Source organism: Sinocyclocheilus rhinocerous, unplaced genomic scaffold (genome assembly GCF_001515625.1).
Source record: "Sinocyclocheilus rhinocerous isolate Xijiao unplaced genomic scaffold, SAMN03320098_v1.1 scaffold1149, whole genome shotgun sequence".
Lineage (NCBI taxonomy): Eukaryota > Metazoa > Chordata > Actinopteri > Cypriniformes > Cyprinidae > Sinocyclocheilus > Sinocyclocheilus rhinocerous.
Genome location: NW_015664180.1, coordinates 216,161 through 244,081, shown reverse-complemented (window position 1 = coordinate 244,081; position 27,921 = coordinate 216,161). Strand labels below are relative to the sequence as shown.

Genomic DNA, 27,921 nt, shown 5'->3' with positions numbered 1-27,921 from the left:
AATGCAGGATAAAAAAAACAAAAAAAAACATGATTTTTGAATATCTGAGTTATCTGTTTTTTGCAAATAAACTCTTCATATGGTTTTATTGTTTTAAAAAATTTTTTGAGCAATTTTACACATTATTGCAATTAATTACAATAATATGTGTAATATTTTGTTTTTCCATTCAAAGCTTGACTTCTCCTTTATTAATACTGACTTAGTATGTTTTTGTTACAGTATTTGGATCCTTTGACAGATATTTTGAATAAAATGGCGAGTTTTAAGTGTTATACATTACATTGTTGGCCAAAACAATGATTTGATCATTTTTTGTATGTTAAATTCTGCATTTTTACAGTTTCTTTCAGTTGTACTGAAAAGCAAAGGCTGTTTAATTGGCCTATTCATTTCATTGTGACAACTATTGTTGTCAGTATGTGTTCAATGAACTGTAGCAACAATTTTCAATGTGTTCAATAGCTTATTTATAACTGACTTATAAAAATAAACCAAACCTGAGAAATATTCATTGGAGGAGAAAGGCACTAATTACCCCTAGTCTCCCCAATACTGAAATATCTAATATAATATATTATGACCTCCACTATGTCAACACTGAAATGAAATTATCCGCTAGGCTAGCTTGACAGATTTCTGTACTAATTCCACTGGAACTGATTTGATGTCACACAGAGCGCTGTTTGTGTGTGCAAGCAGAAATTTTGTGCATTGCTCCTCATCAGCATGAAAAAGCTGCTGAGCAAGGATTGCTTTTAAGGTTAGTAGTTGTAGAACTCAACCCTGCTGACTTGATCATGTACATACAGTGTACACTGTTAGACTTTGCTGTAATTTTACAGTTACTTACCGCAAAAAAGCCCAGTAAACTACCATATATATGTTTTACGGTTAACTACTGTAATATGCACTGAATTATGGGTATTTTAATGCCATTTACAGTAATTTACTGTATATGGGAATTTGCGGTACTTTACTGTTTGCTCAAAAGCAGTAGTGCTACTGTAAATTGTTCTGCAGATGAAAAACATGAATCTGCATTCTCAATATAATGTCTGGGTAAGCACAAGTGTGGTGAAATAAATGCATTTTTAAAATGATTAAAAAAGAAAATATATAAACTTTGCTTACACCCCACAAAATTAAAATTTTATTCGCGCGCAAAGCCCGCGCAACAACCTGGCAGAGGTTATATAAACTGAGGCTTGTGTGGGGTGCGCGCATAACGGACTTCCCCTCTGAGTGAATTGCCAGACGTCAGCTGCAGTTTTCCTGTGGTAAGTACTTTTCACTTACTTTTACAACGTAAACCATTATCAATATCAATGAAATTAAAAAATATGAAGAAAGTAAATGTAAAATCAAATTATAGGCTATTGCTAGGACAGTCTGAGGGAAAAGTTCGTTTTCCTCAAAAACTGCCGCTTTCATGAAACTCATTCAGTTGTCCTGCAACTGACTAGTATAGTGACTATACTGACCTTTCCAGTATAGATGTGTAGTATTTAAACGAACAATTATTTTTCGACTTTTTTTCTGCTAGTTATGGTGTATTTTACTCCTCAGTGTTGAATGCCGTTAAATGTGTGTGACGTCATTTGAAATAGCACAAGCGCGCTCTCTCTCTCTTGCGTGTGCGTTTTCTCTCGCGCTCTCTCTCTCTCGTAAATAAAACATTTACGCCAGTGCATATACCAGTGAAAAAATATATATATTCAAGTAAAATTATAATCAATTAATTCAAGATGTTTAGTATGAACAATAACTATTATTTTTTTACTTTTTTACTGCTAGTTATGGTATATTTTACTCCTCAGTTAAATGAATGCCGTTAAATGCCGTTAAATGTGTGTGACGTCATTTGAAATAGCGCGCGAGATGGGTAGGCCTATATGTGGCACGCTCTCTCTCTCGTAAATGAAACATTTACGCCAGTGCATATACCAGAGGAAAAAAATATATATTCAAGTAAAATTATAATCAATTAATTCAAGAAAGAAAATGCATTCTTTATTATGGCTTCTTGTTTGTTAATAGAAGCAAGGTCTCATCAAAGTCAGTGTTCTCTTAAAGGTGCTGTATGTAAGTTTTTGACTCTACTAAAGCTTGATTCAATTCAGTTTGATTCACAATTATTCTTATTCTCTTATTCTGATTCGATATGATTCCAGTTTCCATACGATTTAATTGGATTAAAATATTTCTGAGAATTTGATGACAGCCATTTATGTACCTTGATTTAGTATTCATTTTGGTTATAATCCTGTATTCTTCAAGAGTACTTCTAGATCGACTCAAAAGCCTGTTTTGCTCTAATATTTTCAAACAATACAAATGTTACAGTAGCTGATACACACTGATATTCCTTGGATCAAGAGCTGTCACAACTAAAAAGATACTTTAAAACACTTCCAAAAAAAAAAAAGAGTTCAAACTTTAAGTTTGAAGGACCATAAAGTTATTACTCTTTAATGTGATTGTACATTCAGGCAATTAATGGACTGTAAAACTAAGTTACAATAAGGATATAGTACTGTAAAATTAAGTTGCGGTAAGGGTATTTTACTGTAAAATGAAATTGTGGTAAGGCCATCATACTGTAAAATGAAATTGCGGTAAGGGCATTATACTGTAAAATGAACTTGCGATAAGCTACTGTAAAGGGGTAGTTGCAGTAACTTACTGGCAATAGTGCTGCCAGTAAGTTACCGCAAAAATACAATAAAAAGTCTAACAGTGTATCCAGATGAAGATCTTGTAGCATAATATTTTATTACCTATGAGACCAGTCAATTATTCAAGAGAAAGTTCTGGCATGTGTTACATTTAAGATGTAACTGAAATTTGTGTGGAACAGATGGATAGAACTAGGAAAATACACCGGAATAAGAGACATCTAGTTGCAGCACATGAGATTTTTAGAAGGCTAATAAACTGCAGTGTTAAAGGTCTTGTGTCAAGACAGGTAGAACAAACCGTGGTTTAATGATCTCGACTTCTTGCAATTTAGAGTTGTTTTTCTCATGAGGAATTCAGTAACAGCCGTAGCTCTGGCAACTGACACAATCAAGACGTTTCAAAAGCAAGGTCCTGTAACCTACGTAATTACCAAATTAACAGTAACCCACTGGAACACAGCTGTGCCAATTTAACACAATTTTAAATGCACTCTTTCTAAAGGAATAGTTCACCCAGCGTGAGTTAATGATGATGGAACTTCAATACTTGTGTGAACTATTCCTTCAAGGTCAATGTTTTTTTTTTTTTTTTTTCAATCGATTTAATTTAATTTCTTCTCATTGTTGTCACGCCCCTGGACTCTTTGTGTTGTGTTTTCCCTCCCCAGGTGTGCCGTGTTCCCTTTAATTAGTCATTCCTCGCACCTGTGTTTTCCCAATCACCCAGTGTTTAAAAGCCCCAGTCCTTTCAGTTAGTGTTTGTCGGTCCTTGAACGTCGTTCCATGTGTTCCTGTGTCTCCTACGTTCCCTGTGTGATCATTAAAGACTGTGAATTGAAGTTATCTCCGTGTTTCCTCGTTCCTCGCTCCTTGCCTCCCGAGAATTGTGACAATTGTTAGTTTGGCCCACAGGTGCGATGGAAAGGAAGTAGTCCGGCTCTCGTTTGCAACGCAGGGCTGTACATCCTGTACATTTCTGCCGTGCGTGGGTGCAGCGACGCTCCAACATGAGACCACTGGCACTGTGGTGGACAGAAGCACAAGTTGTTGTTTTTGTGGGTGAGTTTTATATAATCGATAAGACAATTTTCACCTGGTAAACGAAAAAAAACCGGGTGAAAAATTCCACTAAATTGAAGGAAAGGACTTTTGGACACCTTGATTCGGGCCAAAACACAACCACCCAGGGGTGCATTTCCCATACAATGACATAACTTGTTGCTTAAAGGAATAGTTCACCCAAAAAAAATGGAAATTCTGTCATTAATTACTCACCGTCATGTCGTTCTAAACCCGTTAGACCTTCGTTTATCTTCGGAACACAAATTAAGATATTTTTGATGAAATCCGAGAACTTTCTGACCCTGCATAGACAGCAACATAACTGACATATTCAAGGCCCAGAAAGGTAGTAAGGACATCGTTAAAATAGTCCATGTGACATCAGTGTTTCAACCGTAATTTTATGAAGCTACGAGAATACTTTTTGTGTGCAAAGAAAACAAGAATATGCGCGTGGTGCTGCTGACGCAGGAGCGGGCATTCTGACGTAGAACCCGGATGCGCTGCGCCTTGTTTACTAGCAGAGCAAGATGCACGCTGTACAGAAAACAGTTTTTCAGAATTTTCATTTTTGGGTGAACTATCCCTTTAATGCAAGAGCCAGTGATTACATTTCTAAAGTTGTTTCCAGTCAGAAATTTGACAAACCTCAGTTTCAGTATGTGGATAAATGGCTGAAACTGCTTATTGAAATGGATCAATAGTCAGCACTGGGAGCCCCAATAGCGCGAGTGCAACAGTTTGTTCCACTGTTAGAGGAACGTTCTCTGTCACTCCAGGTGAAATTTCAGCTGACCACAGACAAACAGATGTGTCTCTTCTCATCCTACACTTCATAGCCACTTCCTAATGAGTTTTATTGAGTCTCTTTTGGCATGTTTTCCAGTTAAATATATTAAAATCCTTGAAACAGGATCAAATTTTCTCAACAAGCAACACTGCATAGAATATTAAGACTTGTTTTCACAGATTGTGCGTTGAATATAAGTTTATTTTGTGTTACTGCACTGGCAGATTTTTTTTTTAATCTTTTTTTTGTTTTGTTTATACTTAAAATGGAGCAACTTGAAGTAGCAACACCATCAAATCTGTCATAGCACAAAGCACAAAGCTTGTTTTCTACATCTTGCGAGATGCCTTTCCATCCATTATAAATTGTGGTTTTGACAGTCTGGCATTTGATATTTTAACACTTCCATGTCTTAAACTGCTTTTCATCACAGTCAGAAATGATAGACTGGTGTCAGCAGATCCATCAGCACCCACGTGTCTGATCCACATCCAAAAGACAAATAAGGCAACAGTTTATGTGGGCATAATTCCAGCAATTGTTTGCTTAGCTGGAAATTTCTGCTAAAGTGATTACCGCCCACATAGCTTTTAGGCGATTACCCATTAAGGTAAGCTTCAGGATAGCCACGTTAAATAAATGAATGAAACAGCACCTCAAAAGTACTCCAAGACTTATGAAACATTTGGAAAGGCTGAAGTCATTAAGCCTGTCTGAGTTATATAACTTATCAAAAATATATTAAAATATTTCTGAAAGTATGTTTATTTTTTGCCATATGGGATGTATCTTCACATAAACCTACTTTCAAAAATAAGAAATGTGCTCTCAGGAAGAGGAAGCACAGTGTTTCGCTGTGTGTGGTTGCATCCGTGTGGGCTTGAGATCATAGATGAACTCGCTTTTGCAGCTGTGTCTGATCTTTGTACATGTTAGCGGCGGCACAGTGTGTTATGTGCCCCCTTCAGCTGTCTACGACTCTCCCCTGAGCCCCAGCCACTTACCGCAGACTGGGGAGGCCAAGCTTGACTGCCTCTCCACACCCACTGAGTGCTTAACAACCAGCGGCTAAAAAACACTCGCACGTTAAATTGTAATGCTACTTCTTCAGTTCGCGCTAATAGTGCTGGTGTCATTGATTTCTTGTCGCGCCCCCTCAGCCAGGCGAAATACTAATGGTGGTGGTCAATAAAGCACATGAACTGGAAGTTCTCACTCTTCACACTTCTATCAAACTCGGGCCTAAAAATAGCCGCCACTTCTGCATCACCACCAGCATACTTAAAGGAGTAGTTCACCCAAAAACGAAAATGTACTCACCCGCAGGTCGTCCAAGATGTAGATGAGTTTGTTTCTTGATCAGAACAGATTTGGAGAAATTTAGCATTTCCACTTGCTCACCAGTGGATGCTCTGCAGTGAATGGGTGCCGTCAGAATGAGAGTCCAAACAGCTGATAAAAACATCACAATAATCCACAAGTAATCCACACAACTCCAGTCCATCAGTTAACATCTTGTGAAGAGAGAAGCTGTGTGTTTGTAAGAAACAAATCCATCATAAAGGCATTTTAAATTTAAACCGGTGCTTCTGGACAAAATACGAGTCCATAATCCATAATAATGCTTCCTCCAGTGAAAAAGACCATCCTCCTGCGTTAGCAGCAGCACACACATCAAAGACTGACATGGAAGAGAAGAAATGGATGAATAAAGTTGCTATTTTTGTTTTCTTTGCACACAAAAAGTATTCTCGTAGCTTCATAACATTATGGTTGAACCACTGATGTCACATGGACTATTTTAACGATGTCCTTACTACCTTTCTGGGCCTTGAATGTGTCAGTTGTGTTGCTGTCTGGGTCAGAAAGCTCTGAGATTTCATCAAAAATATCTTAATTTGTGTTCCGAAGATGAACGAAGGTCTTACAAGTTTGGAACAACATGAGGGTGAGTAATTAATGACAGAATTTTCATTTTTGGGTGAACTATCCCTTGAACTATCCCCACCAACATATTTATTTAGAATTGTTATCGACGGTTTTCTCTTGTAAATGGTGCTTGATCTGTACATATTTGATTCAGACGAGACTATGTTTTACTGGAGAAAGCAATATTACAGGTAGAGGACAGCAACATTTTTATGTTAAAAACATCTTCATGATTAATTTGATTCTTACAGATACAGCTTTTTTCGCTTCACAAGACAATCGCTGATACTTGTGAATTACTGTGATGTTATTACCAAAGAAATGATCTGTCGCTACTTCTGTTACATTTTCTAAGTTAATTGATTGTAAACATAAATGCAAGTTTAAATTTAAAGTCAGCATGAAATGTTCAAAGACCATTTTACTTTCATAAGAAAAACGAATTGGGCTGTACTTGATTTTATACATCAATAATTGATTGTATATAAAAAAAAAAAAGAGCATTACATACCAACTGGGAGCCAGGTAACAAAAAAAATTAAATAATAATAATAACAATATATAACAAAAATGCAACCCCCCCCCCCACAGAATTTTTTTTACTGTCACAAATCATCCTGAAAGGCCCCTTTTGAGTGAAGTATTGATCCGTTATATAAAAGTTCAATGCCACTTCCTGCCATGAGGATGAAGTGTTGATATTGCTCCATCACTTGTAGTTATGAAATTGCTTTGTCTCAAACCAGAGTTCCTAAAAACATTGATACTGTCAGTTCACAAAACCCATTGTGTTTCTCGTTCTTTTCACAAATTCAACATTCACACCAGAGTAGCGATGTGACAGCTATTTTAGAGAACAGCAAAAATACTAATTTCTGCTAATTAAGCAACTGTTTGGGACTTTGCATGAATGGTACATGAAATATGCATGGAAATGGGTACATATTTTGCAGTTATTCAGGCCTAACTAAACAAATTCCTAGTATGTCCTGCAAGGATATTGTAATTAGTGAAATTTTAAGTGATGTTCTTGTTGCGTTTTGTCAATGATGTGAGATCTAAGCAGGCCTTCTATAACAACTCTAAACAACAGATTCATTTAAAGATGCTGCTATTCTGACTGATAAAAAAAAGCAAGCTGATCAAAGGCCATTGTTCTATGTTTTATAAATAAAAAAAAGTACAAAACTAAATCAAGTCTCATGGTTACGTCTGTTTGCTTATAGTTTATAAAATATGGCTACATTCACACAGTTTTTGGGGACTGACAACTGTATGACTAACGAGTGTTTCAAGTTGTGTTGTATATCTAACTGCAGACAAAAGCTGTTCTCATGGACAGGTAGCTAAGGTCAATTCCCACATGTATTCTCAGAACAGTCCTGAATAACACAGTAACCATAGTGACAGATAATGTCTGCATATGAGATTAATTATTTAATGGCTTCCCTGACAAAAATTTACTAGTACTTTTTTCTCTATGGATGTTTATATCATTGCCAGTCTGGCTCTGTACTATACAGTCAAAGGCCTAATGTAAAGGGGGGGGGATACTGTGGTAGGCTATATATATATATATATATATATATATATATATGTGTATGTATATGTACACACACACGCATTCAAACGCGAGTTTTGAGCAATGTTGCGTAGCGCTTGTTGTTTGTCATTTCTCCGATCACAAATTCAGACATGGTTTTATGTTTACGCGGCACGATGCAACGCAGTGCGTAAAAAGACAGTATAAGTCATTATAATCAGTAATTATGTCCCCACTGGATGCAACAAATGCCTCGTTTGTAATGGGTTTTAATGTTTTTGTCTCGTCGCTCCGGGACACGGCATCACAGTATGGTGAGGGGCGTAACATTTCCATCACACGCTTGAGGTATTCGGCCAATCGCAATGCACTGGATAGCTGGCCAATCAGGGCACACCTCGCAAAGGCGGAGCATGGAGAAGAAACAATAATGTACAGTATGTGGAAAATAATGTGTTTTTTTAACCTTAAACTGCATAAACACATTTCATTACACCAAATACACAAAATAATGTTCTTTTTAGCAACATCATATGACCCCTTTAACATATTTGAGGTTACAAACAACATCATGCAACTAGGCCTACACTTTAAAAAAGGTTAGATAGGAAAAAGGTAAATATTCTGCAGCTAAACCTGTCAATTAGTTAACTGTAAGTTACCATAGCAGATAGGCTACAGTGAAAAATTGTATTACATTTAACTGAAAAATTATGTTTAATGGAACTAAAAAGTATGAATTATAATTTACAATGAAAACATTAATTTTATTTTAAAAAGCAAGTTAAAATGCCTCTTAAAATACTGTAAAAAAACAGTCAGAAATACCCGGGGCACGTGATTTTATTATATTTACTCATGTTGGTTCTTATTTTTAAAGCTATGTATGTTTGATGTTAAATTTTATGTTTATTGCATTATTTTTTGTCTGCACATTTATTAGTCATCGTTTATGACTTTAACGGTCTTGCACATTTAGATGCCACTGGTGATCAAAATTAAATAATATATGCCCTCACTTTACTAACAGATTGTCAATCCACTTGATGTCCGCAAAAACAGCTAGTGCTGTTATTATAGTAAATCACTAATACATTTTCGTTAGTTGCGGATGTGTTTCAAAACCTAATTGTTATATTAATTTACCCGGATGTAGCGTTCCAAACAGAACTTAGCGTTGTATCGCGCAGCTGTGTGAACTTGAACATCCTTTTTGTCCAAAAAACGCTTGTATTTAACTCCGAGTTCAGAAACTCAAACGGACCATAAACGTCTAATCCTTTTGTTGTCCTGTTTTTGTTCAGAACTAAAGTACTCTTGAGGAAAACTGAAGCGTTTTCGGCAATCCACGCCGACGGTCGGTAGGCCTGATAGCCCGCGTTGGCCACTGGGTGTCGCTCTGGAGCAAGAAATGCCGCGGCGTCTCCCCCACCCCTAAACATCTCCTCCGAATTTGTGTATGTGTGTGTATGTGTAGCGCCGAGAAAGTAAGTCTGTGTTTCCAGCTGACTGCTCGCTCTCTCTCAGTGTGTGTGTATGTGTTGTCATTATTATTATCCAGTGTGCTCCCAGCTCAGAATGGCCAGATTCACTCAGACTGAGACAAGAAGGGAGCAGCACCCACAGCCGCCCCATCCCGCTTACTCCAGCCTGCTTTTCACTGGACCCGGGGCAGCACCGACCCAACATCCACTCCTCCTAATCCCGCACCAGCACCAGTACGCTCAGATCCCATTTCCTAAACCCATGAACGGGTCAGAATCCATCTCCATTCATCCGGAGAACGGCACCATGAAAGACCAAGATGCCATAAAACTCTTTATCGGGCAAATACCGCGGAACCTTGAGGAAAAAGACCTGAAACCATTATTCGAACAGTTTGGGAAAATCCACGAATTGACTGTATTAAAGGACCGATACACCGGCATGCACAAAGGTAAACGCGTGATTCCCTCACCGGACCCGGGGCAGCACCGACCCAACATCCACTCCTCCTAATCCCGCACCAGCACCAGTACGCTCAGATCCCATTTCCTAAACCCATGAACGGGTCAGAATCCATCTCCATTCATCCGGAGAACGGCACCATGAAAGACCAAGATGCCATAAAACTCTTTATCGGGCAAATACCGCGGAACCTTGAGGAAAAAGACCTGAAACCATTGTTCGAACAGTTTGGGAAAATCCACGAATTGACAGTATTAAAGGACCGATACACCGGCATGCACAAAGGTAAACGCGTGATTCCCTTAATAAGAGTCTGTGATTTTGCAGCGGTAAACATAGGCTACAATAATAATAATAAAAAAAAATGTCTCGAGCACATTATCCGTTGGTGACGCATGCGTTATTGTAATATTTATTATAAATCATACTTGTCATTTTTGTCATGTCAACATTAAATACATATAGGCTACATACAGTCTGATGAAACTGTAATATCAGGCCCCTTTAGCCACTATTTTGCACTTGAATCGTTTAGAGAGAACTTATCTTCTCTGTTTGAACCTTTGCATTGTTGCTTGTATGGATATTATGTATTTCCATCATATAATATGGCTGGGAATCTTACCTTTCTATATGGCAGTTTAATTTTTGAACTGGGGCAAAGAGGCTTAGAAGAAAATTCATATTTAAAGAGACTTTCTTTTGCCTCTTCCATCTTTTACAATGGGGAAATACTCCCACCACCCCAGATCATCCTAGCTTGTTCAATCTGGCATATGCAGTTCTCGCAAATGAACAGGCGTTTTGAATATGATTATATATGTATATACCAAGAGAAATGTTCGATGTTGTTCAACATCTTACAAAAAAACAGAGCTGTTATATGCTTCAAACAGGTGCGCCAGGGTAATGAAACACGCACAAATAATAATAGAATAGAAAAACGCGCAGCTTTACTTATCTGATCATATTTGCACTTAAACACGTTCGGTTGTGCGTCATAACGAACTACGGCGCGTTCTACATTGTGTCGTGACGTTCTACTTGACAGTTGACATTGAATACGTCATCCCACTCAAACAAGAAGACAATACTAAAATGAAACCTCTATTCTGGTATAATCTCGTTCTTGTCATTTATTCCCCTCAAGTGATATGTGTCAGAAACAGAATATTCGCATTTGTCTTCGTTAGTGTCAGTTACTATTAGGCTTCATATCAGTGGTGTGTTTATAATTATGCTAATGAGGCTCTATTTGCTCAAGCGTTCATCCACGATATTTACCCCGTGAGAAGCCTTGCTTCATATGGGGTTTAACTGTGTTGAACATGTCAGAATAGCTATATACAATGATTTCGTGGGCGAGAGTTGTGCGTTTTCATTTGGCTAAATGAAACCAAACCAAACCAAACAGTTGGAGAAAACGACGTGAAATGTTAATTTTGTTCTTAATTTTAGGATTCTATGACAAATGGTTAAGCTCTAGAGAGGATATGCATGACAAAAAGTGCCGTTTCAGAGGAAACATAAGAAAGTTAGCCTACTTGCCACAAGTCGACCGTTATGAAAGCGCGCCAATTCTGACGAGAAATGGCACTCACGCGTCTATCCTTCTTTGATCAAATGGCATCAATGGTGACATGTAAGTTGTTATATTATTTGTTGTATTAACTTGTGCAGCAAGTAATACAAGATAGAAACACCAGGGAGGATCCAATCTGAGTTGACTGTTCCTCAATAATGATGGTCCTCTTGGACACTGATGGATGTCAAGCCTATGTGGATACACCTTATCTAGTGCATTACTGTGAGCTGAATAGTCCCATCAATTAGACGTCTAAAATATAGAGCTTTTCAGTTTGTAGTGCTAAACCCAGAAGAGAATTAGCATTTTCAAGCCATTGGGTTCCCTTAGGAATTTCCAATGGGGTTTTAAAATCGTGATTTTCCATTTATAAGTAAAATAAGGTCTGTGGTTAATAATACTTCAGACATTTTGTTATGCATAAATTATGCACAATTGTACCTCAGATGTGGATTTTGAAACCACTGTTTTCTCAAAATGTAATTTGGTAATAAACAAGGATGTGAGTTTTTAAAAAAAAAACTAAAAAAAATACACCTTATCTAGTGCATTACTGAGAGCTGAATTGTCCCATCAATTAGACCCCTGAAATATAGAGCTTTTCAGTTTGTAGTGCTAAACCCAGAAGAGAATTAGCATTTTCAAGCCATTGGGTTCCCTTAGGAATTTCCAATGGGGTTTTAAAATCGTGATTTTCCATTTATAAGTAAAATAAGGTCTGTGGTTAATAATACTTCAGACATTTTGTTATGCATAAATTATGCACAATTGTACCTCAGATGTGGATTTTGAAACCACTGTTTTCTCAAAATGTAATTTGGTAATAAACAAGGATGTGAGTTTTTAAAAAAAAAAAAATAAAAATAAAAAACTATTTTTTTTAAAACCCATAGGTTATTCCTGAAGACCTACAAATTGACATCATCACCGAATAATTGATTTGTGTGAGTTTTTTGTGTTTATTATGGCTGGTTCCGTACATATTAGTTGGACGTCCTGTCAATGCCAGATTACAACATCATAGGTCCAATTTTTTTCATCCTAAACTACCTGATGATATTTGTGATGCAGCTGCCTCTGCAGGAGCTGAATATGAGTTCTAAAGGATTGCACCGAGAATTGGTTCTTCAGGATGGAATTTCTTTTCAACTTATGTATTATTCTATGAGGGGATGTGAAGATAAGAACAAGTCAGCAAATATTTACATAAACTTTTTGTCAGCTTATAGAGATTGTGCAGTCTTGCGAGTAGTCTCAATATGGACTGCATTGGTGATGTAGACCCCAAGGTTGTTTAAATGTTTGGCTAAAGTGTCGGTGAGGATGCTAATGTAATTTAAAAAAAAATCTGAAACGTGACAAAGGAGCACAACAGATGAATGGTTTGTTAATGCCAGTACTCATTAGGAAAAACCTACTGTTTGTACATACGCAATACACAAAATTTCACTGAAGATAAGTGCAAAACAAGATATTTGTGCATCTGTTTCTTCATTAAGTTCTGTTTTAAAGGGTTCACAGGACTAAAGGGATCATATGTAGGTTTCAGAGTGGGGAACATGTTTCGGCGCTAAGTCAGCTTGCTAATCCACACAGGAAAACACAGCATTAGTTTGCTAAGCGCGGTAATAAACCATGACCATAATGATGGAGGAGGATTAGCAACTGTAGTTATTGTCTGAGGTTGCGGTCGTTCGGATCACTTGGTTTGTCCCTCTAAAGTGACTGCTTCTTTGCAATTAAAGCATGCTGTAGTCATCTTAGCCTGCAGTGTTCAGTATGAACAGCTATTATGAGGTCTGCTCAACGGGCCTAACAAATGCTGTCTCTTGATTTGTATTAACAGGTGAGCTTTTCCCCTTCAGGCTTTTCACCTGTGATCAGTTGAGCTCAGCGTTTTATTAAAGTTTTTTGAAATTTAGTATGGAGTTGGAAATGGGGTTTTCACTCACAGATTTGCCTGCAAAGCTTGAGACACTTGCTATGCTGTATTTGTAATCGTACGTGAGCGTGGTATATAGATCTCTTGCTGCGTTTAGCATAAAAAGACTATTGTTGCTTTGCTTTGAAAGCCTCTTACGCACATTTTGCACTCTGCAGGTGAAGATGTACAAGGGTAAGCTTGCACAAGCTTACAATACAAAAGGCATGGAGAACATTTGAACAATATACACAAACATACACAAGTTTCTTTAGACCTAAACCTGATGCTGTCTGATTGTCTGTGCTTAATGCGGCTCCATTCACATCTGCCACTATAGATTGTCAATCCTTAACAGCTTTCAAGGGACCTATTGTGCTAATGCATTTATGAGGGATTGACAGATAAGATAGACATTTTAGAAATAATCTTATGAAGCATTAAACTATTTTAATTTATGTCGTTTCCCATGCGAATGGATTTAACAGCAGGGGTCCTTGCAAAAGCTGAAAGCCAAGCTGTAGAAAGGTTCAGTGCTTATAAATGTAAAGCTAACCTTGTTTGGACAGTGATTTGAAATAAGTTTTATGCTGTTTCCACTTTCCAGTATTAAAAAGAGTTAAGCTAGGAGTGAGATTGTTTCAAGGCCTTGCAGAAAAATTACATCACAAATCCCTTATTAATAGAAAGATGAAACATATTTTGTATGGTTTACCAGGAACCAATGATGGGTTCATAGTAGCATTTTCATATCTGAAAATTCATTTGGATAAGTACACTTGCTAACAGAGATTTTTTAGTATATTTTATTTTCTTGTTTTCTAGTAAAACCCCATTAAATGGAGTGTTGTTTTTTAGTAGCGTGAATGTCTATTAGTTTTGAGACTTTGCAAAAGTTTAAATGATATAAACACATTTACAATTCACAGTTTTTCCTTTAAGTTGAACAAAAATATTGTCCACATGTTTACATTTTTTTTTTGTCCAAAATGGTCCAAAGTAGTAAATTGTAGTTTCTAGCTAAAAGCTACGAGCCTTTTGATGATAATGGCTCGTCCCAACTTCCCAAGTTTAAATAGGAAACATGTCAACCAATGAATAAAAACTACAATTGAGTGATTTTCATTAGGTTTTAAATTAGAGGAGGCCATTGGCTGAAATGTCAAATGGCTTCTTTAAAAGTCTGACAGTCCAAAGACGCAAACATCTGTAAATACTATAATACGCAACAAGGGCGATTCATAAAAAATGCAGTGCTTCAGCAGCTCTCCTGGCAGGAACCGTAGCTCTGAATGTCAGGATGAGATGTTCCCTCCTCTATCAGCAAGCTTTGCTTTGAGCTACCTGTCTTTTCATGTGAACTGGCCACTTATCTCCCCTTTACCTGCTTTTAGATGGACTTTCCTCCATGTGGAGAAGGTTATTTTTCTTTTTAGGTGGAAAATGTTTTTTTTTTAAGGCCATTACCATTCATCAGATGGCGTCATTTACAGTAGAGTATTCTAGACAACCCTCTGTGGAAAGAGGTTCAGTGACCTTCCGTAACATGTCCGTTTTGTGGACCGAGCATAAAACACAAAGCAAAATGATTGATGCGCTATTCTAAGATGTTGTGAATCTCTCCCTTATGACCATTTTTATGGCGGATAATAAGCTGGTCTTCAAATGTGTCATAATGTCTGTTGTGTTTGCTAATAGAAAAGTCCACCCGATTCCCTCTGTTTTGTGCTGCTTAACAAGATTGCTCTGTAATTCAAAAACATTACTCACTGCTGTAGGATTCGATGAAATTAATTTATTAAACATAGTATTTTTTAATTAAGCTTAATTGATCAACATAATATAATTAATGTTACTGTTCAGTTAAAACTTTTTTTTTGGCTGTGAAAATATAAATGTAATATTATCATTATGTAAATTTCATTTACATGATTTTCAAGTTTCATCATCAAATATAGCTTAATATGCAGAGTAAACCAAGTAATCCCAGTAAACCATTTGTTGCCTAATTTTTCCAAAAAATAAATCAATTTTGTGACACTCGCACAGGGGTGTGTTTTCCATACAGTAATGCAATTTGTTGCTTAACTAACATATGTAACATGATGCATCGATTAACTAGAAATTAACTAGCTAGTTTCCCAAAACCATAGTAACTTTGTCACATACTGAACCACATTGTTTCAACAATATGGATTCATCATTAATGGCATCATGCAGGTGGTGGAGTAATAACTTCTGCTAATTATTCGGTTCGAGATCAGATTAATGTCAGATTATTGTAAATAACGAACAGTGCATCTGAGCACTCCTTCGATATTTGTGTTCTCTGGCGTTTTGCTCTATTTATCAATCTATGCTTCAAAGTACAGTTGAGAGCTGTAGTTCTAACCACACAACTTTGTGATGCTTTTTGCGAAATTTTCGTTGGAACTTTGGGTTTAGGAAAACACTCAATCGTTGAACTGAAATATTGCTAATGACAGAAACTGCAACCATACCAACAGTGCTTTTGGGAAACACACCCCAGTCTGACATAAGCTGTGTTTCCATGTTTTGCTAATTTAACTTGTGCCCAAAATTGGAATATCGCATAAAACATTTGCGAATAAAGCACTGTTTCCAATCAACTAGTCAAAAAGAACAAAATCGTCACTTCCTGATAAACTGGCTCTAAATATCACTAAGAAAACTAGGAGAAGCTACTGAATATAATAATTTTCATGTATAGTAAATTACTTGCGCCTCAGAGCGAGCAGACGAAACACAATAAATACGGTCAATGCTTTCGGAAGTGTTGTTTGAGAGCGCAGTCGTGTAAGACAGTTCTGGTAGGGAATTATACGTTATAAAACAGAAATACGTTGACGACAGACTTTGCTCATGCATTTCAGAAGGACCATAACAACATTTGAGATGCTGTGCAATGAGATCGGTCTGCTGGTTAGTCAAGTTATCCTGTCCCATCATGCAAAGTCACATTACTTTTTTTTTTATGCCCATGGAGAAATTTAAATGTGTTTCCATCTCTCATTATTTGCATTAGCTATTTTTCACACAAGTCAAAAACCACCTCAAGTGATCGTAAAAACTTTTTTGTGAATTAAGAGATTTGTTTTTTTAATTTGGCGTTTCCATCACTCGCTTCTGATGCAATACATCAAAATGCACATAAAAACAGTGTGAAGGAAACATAGCTGTAGTAACATTAGCACAACCAATGGTGTAAGTTGAAGTCTCTTTGGCTGTCCAATGGCAAATCGGGGAAGTGGTTACAAAACCTGTTTGAAAACAGTCATTACCTGCTGAAAAAATCCAGTCTTATCTGCTTAGCTTGTCTCCCAGACTAGTCTTAGTGCTAGATTTTGCCAATTTATCAGCTGGTTAGATTGAAAAACCAGTTGTACATTGGCAATGCAGAGAAACCAGCCTGCACCAGCTGGTTTAAGATGTTTTATTCAGCAAGTTATTTTTTGGTGATGCTATTGGTGAAAAAATTACTCACTTCATCTTGTAAGATGCTAGATTTTCTTGGACCATTTCAAAATGGAGGTCAATTCTGAGGGATAAAGCTTATTAGTTACTCTTTTCTGTTTACTGTATTACGCAGTGAACTTTTAGAAGGTCAGTCCAGAGGTGCAATTTTTTATGGAGGGAAAGGAAGAATGACGACAGAGAATGAAATGTATGATACACCGACATGACGGTTCTTTCCGACATTTCCTGCAGTCGAACTGTTGTTCTGGTTTTTTCGAGCTTCCTGAACTAAAGATTTATTGTCGAGAGGAAAATAAATCAACACTCAGCACGGTTGACTAATGAACAGCGATAGAAGGATTCTGCTGCCGTTGATGAGAACGGCTTGGAAATATGTAAATGCCTCGTTGGAATTTGAGCTGAAAAGCCTTTTTCCACTTCCTTTGATCTCAGGAAGGAGGGCATGGCCATTATGTCAGTCAGAGAGCTGTGACAAATGCCATGCGCACACAGACACACACACACACACACACACACACACACACACACACACACACACACACAGACAGAGAGAGAGAGAGAGAGCTGGAGTGGACAGGGAAAAATGACAGTAAGGCAGAAGGCTAAGCACAATAGATGAACAGACTGAGAGAGATGGAGTGATTGTCAGAACCACTGAAAACAAATGGTGCCTTTAATCCGGAGGCACCGGTGGAGTGACGGGCCCTTCTGACAGGATGGGAGAGCCAGATCCACCCCGGCAGACAGGAGAGGGTGGAAACAAAAGGATTTAATATGAAAGAGGAGGTGTGGCGGGGCAGACGTGGGACACCGTCACGATGTTGAGAGTATGACAAGATAAGACTGTGCATAAGCATCAGGTTTGCATTAGTATTTTTAGGTAAGGGAAGTTCTAGCATGCTAGATCAGTGGTTCTGAACTGGTTTTGCTGAACAACAACCTAACAAAGTACCAAAATTGGTATCGTAATAGTCATTTTAATATTGATGAATAACCCCAACACAATTATTAATATGATTTAGGTTGAAAATGAATTTCTTTTTTTTTAGTTTTAGATAGTTGAGTTTGCTTTCTTCATTGGCTTTAAATGGTTTTCAGCTCACAAAACATATTATGTTTGACACAAAACATAGATCATCGATGGATCATAGAGTTTGATTAGATGCATTGTTGATGTCGTCAACAATAAATATGGAAAGCCTTTTCTCCACACTTTTACAAGTTGATAATGAGTCCAGCTGGGTGGTATTTTCTTTTATTTTGCATAATTTTGTTCCTGTTTTACTAGGGTGTTGCACAACCTGTCCAATGCCAGTTTGACTATAGCTTTTACAAATGGCACAATTTTGCAAAGGATACAATAAAGTTTGACTAGAAACATGAATATTTGAAGCTTTGTCATCAGCTACAAAAAAATATGGAAAACATCATCTTCACACTTTTAAAAGTTGATAACGAATCCAGTTGGGTTGTGTTTTCTTTTATTTTGAGTAATTTTGTTTTTTTGTAGGGAGTTACGCAACCAGTCCAATGCCAGTTTGACTAGCTTTTACCAATGGCGGATAATTTTTCGCAAAATACCATAAAATTTGATTAGATGCTTGATGATTTGATACCTTGATGTTAACAACAAAAAATAGAGAAAGAATTTCGCCAACACTTTAAAAAGTTGCTAATTAGCCAATTTAGGTTGTACTATTTGTTTTCTAGAGTGTTGCACAACCTGTCCATGTCAGTTTGACTATTTTTCGTAAAATATCATAAAGTTTGATTATAGATACATGATGATTTAATGCTTTGACATCAACAAGCAAGTTTTCTCTACACTTGCAAAAGTTGGTAATGAGTCTTGTTAGCTGTATGCAATCATAAGGATAGTTTGCAACCCACTGGTTGAAAAACACGCAATAGAGGATTGGTAAAAATTTGTAAGAGTTTAAGTTTTATGATGTCCATATAGTATATTAAGATGTTGAAGATGTCAGTATAGTAACTTTTTCTTAACTATCTTCTTTCTGGGAAATCACATGTACTTGGAAGTGGAAATACACAGTAGAAGAATTTCTCCAGAATCTTTCCCAGATTGCTTTATCGCAGTATTCCTTTTACAGTCCAGAACGTTATTGAATTTGGTTGTTGTTTTAATTTTAGTATTGAAAAGTGATGCTACGACATGAGCATGGCTGAAAGGTGATCTGGGAGAGGATGTTATTGAGTTTGTGGGACCCGTCGGGGATGTGCGGAGAGGCCTGCTGCTCAGCAGGGCTATTAATAGAAATCTGTGGTATTTCCGAAAATAGGTTAAGCTGCCACTGCTGGCATCACTGCTCGCATGCCAGCCATCCTCTGAAGACAGAAACAGAGAGAGAGGAGGAGAAACAGATGTAGCCTACTGAGGAAGTGTCTTTGTTCCGTCGCACCCTTCTTGCACTCGGTGCGCCATCAGAGCGTTTCTGGCTGAGGACTTCCCAGCATGCCGCAAGACACAGTGTCACCCCACCATATTTCAAATTCACAACACAATAGCGGATCTAGATCTATTTGAGTCTTGCCATGACAGACAAGTCTTGCATATGTATTAGGAAGCTACTCTTCAGTATGCATTGGTGCTTTTTCATATCCACTGTTGCAATAGTCCAAAATTGTACACTATTTATACAGTTGCGAATTTAGTTTGTGTCAATTTTTTTATATGACATCAAACACAACTGTGATAAATGTTTAATGTGTAAGGCATAATTTCCTTCAAGCATTGATTTGACTTTCATTCATTAGTTCTGAATAACACAAACATAACATTTCCGAAATATAATTTTTTGCTGTTCTAGCTCCATGTTAGATGACATGTGTATAGTTTTGCTCTGGTACATTGAGGTTGAGCACATTTAAAGGTGGCTGCCTTAATTAAGGTTTACAGGTTAAGCTAGCGCACCGCTTATATTACAAGACTCATTACAAAGTAATTAGGTGAGGGCAGGAACAATATTGTTGTCTGGACAGTGACTGAGAGAGAGTTTCAAAGGAATCAAGCCCTCATGCGTTTTTTTCGATTGAAGGCAGTCAACGCATTAACTGTATTTTACATGATACATGGTAACTGCGAGTGACACTGAAAGTGGTATCGATTGCTGAGCTCGTTCATGAGAAACGTTCACTTGTTGTCATGCACGAATGCTAGCAGCACATATTTACATACATACTGTTTTATTAGCTTCTCTTAGCTACAACACAAAAGACGCTACTCTTTGTACAATTTAGTAAATTGCTTCACAATAAAATGGAACCGTTAAGAGGCCAACAACAAAGGTTGTTTTCTTTACATCTAAACTTAATTTTCGCATAACGGATGTTGTTTTTCTGAAATCAACAAAAACCCCCCCCCCAAAAAATTTCTCACTATTTCTCTGGTCACCCATTAACTATTGAATCTTCATGATCTCTTAAAAATCATAATGCAGATGCAATTAAGTATGGAGTGAAATCACAATTATAATAACGGCACATTGCGCGCACACATTTAGATAATTAAATATCCTTTTTTAGTTACTTGATCAGTGATATTAACTCCTCTTACCTGCATCACAAAATAATGTAATTGCATTAATCAAAACAATACACTTTGTACAAATTGCGATGCATTACAGTAATACAGAAGCCTTATGAGGCCATGCATTATTGTTTTGTTTTCTTTTGAGCTCAACATAATATAAATGTTGTTTTCTTGACATTTAGACTTATCACACAAGAAAAATTTTTTTTTCACTATTTCTCTGGTCAGCCATTAACTATTTAATCTGCATGATCTCTTAAACATCATAACACAATTCATTCTCATGTTCGATTCAGTTTCAAGTGCAGTCAAATATTGCTTAAAAATAACCTGTGCTTAGAAATGGATTTTGGTAAGTAAAAGACAAAGACGAAAAGTAGTAAAGGCAAAATTATGTCATTATTACAGCAAACCAAAACTGATAAGGCTTCTTATGCAATATTATAATTGAATCTGGACTGAAACTTTACCAAACACAAAAGTGAATCTGTGTGAATCTGTCCTGTTGTGCTCATTTAGATGACCTGTTTCTTCAGTATGGACTTTCAGGACATGATATGAATGCAAAAATACATAAAAAAAATATAGATACAATGATCTAAAGTAGTGTTGCAGCATATTGAGAAAGTCGAAAAATGCTAATGCGCAGTTTTAAGTTAAGTCCTTTGTTCTCAGAGCTAAACTTAAACGTGTCAGGAAAGAGTGGGAGGTGTGAATGACGGGACTGCTCGTGAAGTTGCAAAGTGCTCAGGCAAGAACATGGAGAATGGGGGCACGGAAGCAGATTTAGCGCCAAGACCTTCGCACTTAACAGGCACCTCACAGTTCAGGGCTTGCACACAATTATAAAGGGGGGCAGGAACAGTGGTGCGACGGCTCGGCTTTTACTATAAAAAAAAATACAGCAAATGGGGGCTGTCAGGAGCGGAGGGAGGGAGCGGCACCTTCAATACAGCTTGCTTAATTACTGCTATGCCTCTCTACCTCCTTATGAAGCTCTACGCCATTCCTCAGACCCGCAGGCCTCATGGGCCTCTGTCTGTGTGATTGCTTATTAGCACGGGGGTTAGATGTCATTTCTGTCCTGGAAGAGAGAGGCACGTTTTTGCTGGCGGTAGCTACATTTGACTTTTGTGATTCAGGAGAAACTGTTTCCCAAGACATCTGAAAGTGTGAGACCACTAGTGAAAATGCTCCTCAGTTTGATTTATTTTTTTAAAATAAATTAAATAAAAAAAAAAAAACTTTATTATTAAAAATTAAAATTTAATTTAAAGTCTTTTTTTTTTTTTGCATTTTTTTTAAAATATCAGCATAACAAGAAATGTAATTAAAATCAATTGATTAATGCACTATAAATAGTGCAGAATATTTCATCTTCATTGTATCATAATGATTTTTTTACTGTCCAAAATGTGAAAATTGTATTTATTTCTGGGATTAAATGGGGGGAAGAATCCAAGATTTTCAGAAGAGTGAGGCACAGTTTTGTTGGCTACATTTGACTTTTTTTGTGTGTGTGTGTGATTGAGAAGAAATTACTTAAAAACATTTTGCACACCCCAGTGTTTGGGAACTTGTTAGAAACAAACAACTTTTAGCAATTCCGTTTTTTTACATTAGTTAAAGATATACTTTGTTTTTATAGTGTAAATACACAGTGTCTATTCCGGTGCAATTAAACATGGGTGAAGAAAGAGAAAGTGACAAGGCAGAGAAAGCGAAACGACTGACTGCTTTGTAGTTACTTTCACATCTACAAAACTGTGATCCTCACATTGCAGTTTGATTGTTGCCTGCGAGTCTTTTATATCGGGAAAATCCGAGACTTACTTTACTGTAAATACATCTACCAGTTTGCACTGTTAATGTCACAAAAAACTAATGGGCTCAGGGATCTTCTTCTTGCAAAGTCTCCTGCTCTGTGATACCTGTGGCAGAAGGGTTATTTAAACGGGTGTGTATATGTGCATGTTTTTATGAATTCACATTTCTGTCTGGAGACCCAAGAGGCTCAAAGTTTCTCTTCCTAGCTCTCTGCCACTGTTCGCCTCTCTGTCAGGGTGTCAAGGGTAGTCAGGGCTTATTCCAGCCGGCCGAGAGCCTCGGACAGGGACTGCTGGCTGATCTATGGACTTGCTCAAACACACACACAAGCACACGTACGCAGAAACACACACGGGCACATCCAGTGTAAAGCAGACTGGACAGGCTCCCCCATGTTAGAAAATAGACTGTCTGTATTTAGCTTGTCTGCAGGGACTCCTCACGGCACCTCTGGCCCTGTCATTGTAAGGGACGCGGAGGCTTTGTGCTGGCTCGTTTTTCCTGTGCTGGCGAGCCGTGATACTCGATAGAAGCACAATGTTGTGGGTGGACTTGAATCTTGAATTAAATGAAGTGCAGTGCATCTGGTCTTCCTTTTGGTCTCTGATTAAAATGCTTGCATACAGGACCATCTTGGGTCTGCAGCCTCTTACCTAAACTCGCTTTCCCAGATTAATTTCCCTTCCTGCTCTGTGTGGTAAGTGAGTTAATGAAGGTAACTTTCTGAAACCTTCACTTTCACTGTACCTCAGTGGTGGAACCAACCAACCTTCTTCCAAATAGCAGAAACCAAAACAATCTTCTGAAAACTGAAGACGTACACCATTTCAAGAAGCAATTGAGTAACTAAAGCCAAGAACTAACTTTCAGGAAACTCTGAGGCACCGACCGTATTTGACATCACAGATGACATTGCTTCTGTTTATCAGTGGTGTATAAAGTACCTGAAAGCCATACATTTGGTGATATAGCCTACTTGATAATGTCAGATCGCACGTCATTAAAACAACACTTACCATATTATCGCAGAAGATATACTGTATATCGCACACCCCAGACTCGACTTGAGTGGAAAATGAAATCATCTGCGGTTTTTTGTGCACTTGTTTGCATGAGCAAAGGTGTTTTTAGGAGTCTAACTTGCACACGCCAGATCACTGATTCGTCAGACCTGCTTTCCTGCAGTCCATGTTCTTCTGACTTCTGACTATTTTGTAGTAAAGTGCCAGACCACTGATTCGTCAAACCTGCTTTCCTGCAGTCTGTGTTCTTCTGACTTCTGACTATTTTGTAGTAAGTAACGAATATGCTTCGGGGAAATGTATCGGAGTAAAAGTATAGATTTTAATTAGGATAGTTAGTGGAGTAAAAGTAAAATTTGGCTGAAATATAAAAACTCAAGTAAAGTACAGATACTCCCAAAAAATACTTAAGTACTGTAACGAAGTATTATTACTTCATTACATTACACCACTGCTGTTTATATATTTATGTATTTATTTTTAATTTTTTTCAGAAACCTTCACTTTCACTGTTCCTCAGTAGTGGAACTAAACCAACCTTCTTCCAAATAGCAGAAACCATCACAATCTTCTGAAAACAGAAAACATACTGAACTTCTAGAAGCAAATGAATAAATAAAGCTAAGAAGTAACTTTCAGGAAACTCTGAGGAGCCGAGAGCAACATTTGGCTTCACAGATACAAATATGCCACCAGCAACATTGCTTCTGCTTGTTTATTTATTTTTACCTTTTTGGACACTTTTTTCCAGAAACCTTCACTTTCACTGTTTATCAGTGGTGGAACCGACCAACCTTCTGTCAAATAGCAGAATCCATTACAATCTTCTGAAAACACAAGTCGTACAGAAAAGTGAATTTTTAAATCAAAGATATTTTGGTCGTAATTAATTAGCTATTTTTGGATTATAGATCTCGTAATTGAGACTAGTTTGAGATTAGTTGCATAAGATTTGTTGCACAACAGCTTGAGAGAAACCAAGAACCTGTGGAATGTGTGACTAACTGCAGTCTTGTGGTGGATGCTTCTTTACTGTAGTTTTCTGCACTTAATAGCTATTTTTTCATTATCCTGTTTTATGCGCATTTTGAAGTATCGCATCAAAAATGAATGATGGAAACACCAAATTTCAGAAAAAAAAATAGCAAAAAAGTTTTAACGCTCGCTTGAGGTGTTTTTTGACTTGTGCGAAAAAGGGTTAATGCAAATAATGGGGGATGCAAATGCATTTTGCGAATAAGTTCATCCATGCGCATCAAAAAAAGGCATGTGACTTCAGTGGCGGCTCGTCTGGGGAGGCAGGGAACGCTCGCTTGAGGTGTTTTTTGACTTGTGCGAAAAAGGGTTAATGCAAATAATGGGGGATGGAAATGCATTTTGCGAATAAGTTCATCCATGCGCATCAAAAAAGGCATGTGACTTCAGTGGTGGCTCGTCTGGGGAGGCAGGTGGGGCACAGCTTCCCCATAATTTTGAGGCGAAAATGGGAGGAGGACGATTTAATGTGAATAAAATTCACAATTCATTTCAGTTCATGTGTCAGAATGTGTATTTTTTGTTTTGGGCCGTAAATGTGTTTACAGTTTTTCTGTATTTTTTACAAAATTATTCTGGCAACCACAGCTGCCAAAATTATTTTGTAACAACTACAGAATTTTTTTTACAGTGTATGTATGTCGTTTTCTTTACGTTTTCTAACTAAAAGCAACCAAAAAGCCATTTTAAAGTGGTTAAGCAAATAATAATAATAATAATCGGCAGGGATCCCAGACCAATACAATTAGTGTGCCTCCTCTATTTTAAAACCCACGAGCCGCCACTGTGTGACTTTGCACTGGGATTGCATAACCTTACTAACCAGCGGACTGATCTAGTTGCACAGCTTCTAAAAAGTTGTTATGGTTATTCTTAAACACCCGAGCGAAGTCTGTTGTCAAAGTATTTCTGTGTAACTGTCTACTGTCTACACTACTGCGTTCCCAAACAACAGGTATCCACATCTGAAAGCAATATTCACATTTATTGTTTCGTCTGCTCACTCTGAGGTGCAAGTCATTTTGTTATTAGTTATGTATATTTGGGCTTTATGTTACATCTTCTGTTGTTTAATGAAAGTTTAATGCATTATTTAAGTATCATGTGTGTTACCATGATGGTGTTTTGTGTTTGCATGAATGACTCTGTGCACCTTCTATATATTAGTATATACTTCTGCTTGTGGCGAAGCTACTTGTGATGAGCTTTGATTCTTCATGTGGCTTTCTCTTTTACCACCTGCATTATTATGGTGGTTGTCAGTATGTTAAAGGTACAAAACAGATTTTAATAGCAGTGTGCATTGTTGAATTTACTGGTTTACATTCAAATTTTCTTGTTTGTAAATTACAGTTTTATACTGTAAAATGTACAGTTTTTGGCCGTAAATGTGTTTACAGTTTTTCTGTATTTTTTACAAAATTATTCTGGCAACAACAGCTGCCAAAATTATTTTGTAAAAACTACAGAATTTTTTTTACAGTGTATGTATGTCGTTTTCTTTACGTTTTCTAACTAAAAGCAACCAAAAAGCCATTTTAAAGTGGTTAAGCAAATAATAATAATAATAATCGGCAGGGATCCCAGACCAATACAATTAGTGTGCCTCCTCTATTTTAAAACCCACGAGCCGCCACTGTGTGACTTTGCACTGGGATTGCATAACCTTACTAACCAGCGGACTGATCTAGTTGCACAGCTTCTAAAAAGTTGTTATGGTCATTCTTAAACACCCGAGCGAAGTCTGTCGTCAAAGTATTTCTGTGTAACTGTCTACTGTCTACACTACTGCGTTCCCAAACAACAGGCATCCACATCTGAAAGCAATATTCATATTTATTGTTTCGTCTGCTCACTCTGAGGTGCAAGTCATTTATTATATATGAAAATTACTATGTACAGTTGCCTCTACTTTTCTTAGTGATATTTAGTGTCAGTTTTTTAGGAAATTATGATTTTGTTCTCTTTGACTCGTTGGATGGAAACAATGCTTTGTTTGCAAATGCTTTATACGATATTCCAATTTTGCACAAAAGTTAAATTCGCAACTTTGGATGGAAACCTGGCTAATGTTTTGCCCTACATAAAATTTGGTAAGGTCCCTGCTGGAAAAAGCTGCCTTAACCCAGACTAAGCTGGTTTTAGTTGGTCTGCCAGCCTAATCCAGCCGGGTTTTGGGCACTTTGTAGTTGGTCAGTCTGAGGTTCCAACTTAAACCAGTCAAACCAGTTTAGGCTAGTCTGAGCAGGTTTTTTTAAGCAAAAGTAGCACTAGTTGTATTGTGTTCCTCCTTATATTACCCATATAGTACTCATTTGAAAGTCACTTTGCATGAAAGTGTCTGCTCTAAATGAATAAATGTAAATGCTTTTGTCTTGATTGTCTGGCCAATGTATGTTGCTACAGGAAGCTGTTTGGTTACTTCAAATGACTTTGGCCACCCGTCGATATCAGGCAGTATTGAGTTCAAGACCACTGTCTATCGAAGTCATTGAAAGTCTCCTTTCCTTTTTGTCACACAGGCTGCGCGTTCCTCACCTACTGCGCCCGCGAGTCGGCCATCAAAGCCCAGAACGCCCTCCACGAACAGAAGACACTGCCAGGGGTAAGTCCGCTGCCAGCCTTTTGCCTCACCTCTTTAAGACAGCCACCATGCCAGTCAAAGCTAAAGCCGTATGTTTTAGACAGAGAGCTAAAGCCTTTGGAGCAGAAATCAGTCGATAACCCAGCCTTTTAAGATCAGGCTTTGAGCCGTTTCATGGTACTTCTCCCCGGGGACATTTGCAAGCATTGATCCGATGCTTTCAGCGCAGGGCTTGGGGATGCAGTGATAGCAAATGTCAATTCATTTGTTCTCTCAATTTTTCCAAACTGCTCCATTTACGCAAAAAGCCAGTGAGTCATTGTTGCCCAGTTGCACAAAAGTATTCCAGACACACAAAAATAAACATAGCGGGACGCAGCGAGAGCGTTTCCATTGAGGGTTGTGTGCTCCTGAGGATGGCTGGCAATTGCGACGACATTCAAAGCACAAAACAGACAAGGAGGTCCAACAGTAGTCTTTCCGGCCATACACAGCCATAGTGAATGGTATAACAATGACATATTGTTGCTATGCTGCCGGACAGACATCTCCTGAAGTAACCTGCAGGAAACTTGGATGCATCAAGAGCAATGTAGATGCACCAGTACCAGTGCTTTTGTGCCTTTTTAATCCTTTTTTTGGCCTCTGAATAATTGTATTTGTTTATAGCATTATTTGTTAATAGCATGTTTTGTTTTTGTTTTGTTTTGCTTTGCTTTTTGTATTTTTGCTTTGCTTTGATTTTTGTTGTTTTATTCTATGCTTTGCTTTATTTGATAAATTATTATATTTTGCTGTTTTATTTTTTATCTTGATATTACACTTTATATTATTATTTATTTGTTTGTTTGTTTGTTAATTTGGCATCATAGATTGAAATACGGCACCAGCAACATTGCTTTTGTGCCTTCCCCCCCCCCCCTTTTTGGACCTCTAAAAATGACATT

The 27,921-nt window shown here is 37.5% G+C and overlaps 1 pseudogene; it reads left to right on the top strand.

Annotated features, from left to right (window-relative positions):
• The first annotated feature begins 9,474 nt into the window (after positions 1-9,474).
• Positions 9,475-27,921, top strand: part of LOC107729693 (CUGBP Elav-like family member 5) — a 233,862-nt pseudogene continuing 215,415 nt past the window's right edge.